We start from the raw sequence: 3665 nt of genomic DNA, 5'->3' as shown, positions 1-3665 counted from the left end.
CCCTGAAGGACTTTAAGTCGTCCAACGAGGGCGGGCCTCCTGGAGCGGCCTTAGCCGGTGCCGGTTTTGCGGCTCGGAGTTCGGCCACCTCTTTGCGGAGTTCTTCCACCTCCCTCTCCAACCGAAGATTCCGAGCCAGCATAGGTGCCACTGAATGCGGGACAACATCACTCGAGAGAGTGCCCACCGCCCTGTTTATACCCGCGAGCCCTTCTTTCATAGCCTTTATAGCCGTCCCTTTGAGGTTTCCTGATCTTCGGATTAGATCGGCTATCGCCTCCGTGTGTTCATGCACTGCAAGGCGCACCCTTTCTATCGCCTCATTCGCTGCAGTGTCTCCGCTAATGTCCGATTCCTTTGGTGGTATCGTCTCTACCGTCACGTCCGGGGTATTCGCCGACTTTCCTCCTTCGAAAAACTCATACCGGAACGAGTCCAGTTCCTTCCTCTTCTCGGCCGTAATTCTACTCTTGGTGTTCTTCTTTTTTCCTCCTTGCTTCTTTGTGGTGCGGCCGGCATTCGCCACCGACGAGTCTGACTCGCATTCCGACAAACGTCTCTTACGCCCGGAAGGAGCATCTTCATACTCCATTTCGTCCATCGTAGTTGCACGCGAGCTCGACCGCGAAGAACCGAGGTCGATCCCACGGGCAACTCTGGACCTAGTCCTTCGTCCCGCACTTCGCTCTTCCTCCTCTACACCCGACATCGACCACAGCTCATAATCGGTCTTATCACCAAGGCCACTAGGACCCGCCTCCTCCGAATCAGTTCTGTCGAGCACCACAATACACTCCCTCGCCATCACTTCTTTCACCACCCTCTCTGCTAGTTCTACGTCCTTCTCGGACACCTTCGTCACTACGTCCTTCTCGGACACCTCGTCATTTGTTTTTTGTTTCAAATCCATTGTTGTTCCCACGAGTGTGGGGGAAGAGTTGCACAGCCGGCGTTGCCCCCTGCTACCGACTGCGGCCTAATACACTTTGGGTGCGGCTGGTGCCCAAAGGTTGGTGCCCTTGCGGCCGGAGTTACTCCTCCGACCCGGCCACCCCGGGGAACACGCTAACTGAAATGAATTCCAGCAGCGTGCTCCGCAGGACGACCTGTCCCTCGCCAGGCACCGAGCTTAGACAAGAGGTTTTTTATAGAGGTTGACTCCTCGCGGCCCCGGGCAATTAAGCCAAGAGCCCCCGCTCCTACACTGGGCCGATAGACGTGATCACCGACACCCAGTGCAAGTTTACGGTTTGAAGTCAGTTGCACCGAAGTGCTGTCCGGCTGCGCAGTTAAGCACCCACCGGACCTGACTTGCCAGTAGGCAAAGAAGAAAAAGAAGAAACGAAAACAGAATGACAGAAAAGATTAAAAGAGAAAGAAAAGAAAAAGACGAAAACAGAAAGAGACAAAAGAAGTGCCTACTCCTACTCGCCGGACTATCGGCCGACATAGTAGCAGTATCCCGAAGGAACGTCTACTATCCCGCCCAGGGCGTACCAGAACCAAACCATTGCTCGGCCACCGTTCCCCGCGGACGTATCCACGAGGATGGGGAAGCCTCCCAATGGATGGCCCATACTTGGAGGTTGCCCGACACACGCCCCAACCTAACCTAACCTAACCTTTTTTTTTTTTTTTTTTTTTTAACGTGTGGAAAATCTTCAAAAGACCGTCACCCCGCCGGAGGGATGGCGAGGTGGTGTGTGAGACTTGACTCACTAAAAACCACACGGTGTACCTACGAGCGCCTATGCCGGAGCCAGGGGATTCGCGAGTGCATTCTACCCCAGCTCCGACGGCGACGGCCCGCCCTGTAGATGTTGTAGGGCAGGCCCCATCTCGTTTTGTGGTTAGGGCGACCTATTTCGCCCTACTCCATTGTGGAGGCGTGTGGGTACACGCGCACACCTCCGGGGCCTTTGGATTGGGGGACTGCCTCCCTCAAGGCAGTCACCCCGGCCCCAGTGGGGGATAGAGGGGGCGGAGTTGGGTACGCCCCCACCTCTAGGCCTGGCTCTTCTGCGGCGGAGGGCGGGACGATAAGACTCCCGCTCCCTTTCCGCCGCCTCCTTCCGCGAGATAACTTCCTCGCAGAAGGAGCTCACCGCCAGCCACGATCTCTCGCTACTGATCATCCTCCGAACTAAATTCGGCAGCGAGAGATCGTCCCCCACTCTTCGTGTGAGGACACGGCGCTCACTCTCGAACGCTGGACATTCGTCCAGCGTGTTGCGCCGTGTCCTCCACACCTCCGCACTCGTGGCAGCCGGTCGTCGGCTCCTTCCTCGCCACATGACACAGATACCGCCCGAAGCACCCGTGCCCGGACAGTATCTGTGTCATGCGGTACGTCAGTGGCCATCTCCTATTCATCCATCTTTTGAGGATGGGACGGACAGCCTCGACGGTCCTCAGGCCGGCCGATGGACTGGCCAGCCTTTCTCTCCACCTGATCCTGAGGATCCGCCGAAAGTCGGACCTCCGCGCTTCGATCTCATGACCAGCGGGTGCCTCCCCATGGAACGTCGCTCCGCGCGCCAGTGGTACACTGTCGCGTGGAGCTCCGCTACCAAGTCCCACGGAGGAGACCCCGCCAGCAGACCCGCCGCCTCCCCGGATATGGTGCGGTAGCCTCTTATGGCCCTGATGGCCATGGCCCTGTGTGGCCTGTTAAGACAGGCCACATTTTCCCTACCTAGGGCCCCCACCCAGATGGGGGCCCCGTACAGGGCCATGGACCGCACCACACCGAGGTATAAGCGGCGGGAACCTTCTCCCGGGCCCCTCACATTTGGCAGCAGCCAGCTAAGCGCGCCGGCGGCTGCCATAAGGCGAGGGACCAGGTTCCGGAAGTGAGCGCGGAAGCTCCAACGACTGTCCAGGTCAAGCCCCAAATACCTAATACAGGGCTTGACCCCACCCTCTGGCCACTGACGACCAGCTGGGCATCCGGAGGTGGCGCGCGCCGAGGCCCATGAAAACATAGGACCTCGGTCTTCTCCAGCGCCACCTGGAGCCCAAGCCTCCTTATTCGGCCGACGACCAGCGCCACGCTTGCCGTGGCAAAGCGGGTAGCCTCCCGTAGGTCCCGCCCCCGGGCAGTGACCAAGGTGTCATCCGCGTAACACACGAGGTCAGTGCCCGTTAAAAGGGCGCCCCGCAGGTTCCAATCATACCCGATGTTCCACAGGATCGGGCCCAGAACCGATCCCTGTGGAACACCGCGTTGCATTTCCCTCGACACTACAATGCCGTTCCGCCCCGTGCAGAGCACAGACCTGTCTTCGAGATAGGCCCCGATCACGTCCCGAATGTAGGGAGGCGCGCGATGGTACTGCAGCGCCTCCCTAATAGTCGCAAAGGGCAGGGTGTTGAAGGCGTTCTTTATGTCCAACGAGACCGCCAACAACACCCCACCCTGGGACGTCGCCTCTTCCGAGAGGGAGCGCACACGCGAGATCGCGTCTATCGTCGAGCGCCCCTCTCGGAACCCGAACTGCTTCGGGCTGAGATCGGGACCTACCTGAGACAGGTGTTGGACGAGTCGGCCCGCCAAGATTCTCTCGAAGAGCTTGCCGATCTCGTCCAACAGCACTATGGGGCGGAACGCCGAGGGAACCACCGAACCTGCAGGGTGCTCCGCTTTGCGGAGCAGGACCACTCTA

This window comes from Achroia grisella, unplaced genomic scaffold (assembly GCF_030625045.1).
Source record: "Achroia grisella isolate CSIRO2021 unplaced genomic scaffold, CSIRO_AGI_Agris_v1 utg3050, whole genome shotgun sequence".
NCBI classification, from domain to species: domain Eukaryota; kingdom Metazoa; phylum Arthropoda; class Insecta; order Lepidoptera; family Pyralidae; genus Achroia; species Achroia grisella.
The sequence above is the reverse complement of the archived record's forward strand: the minus strand, read 5'-3'. Positions refer to the sequence as shown.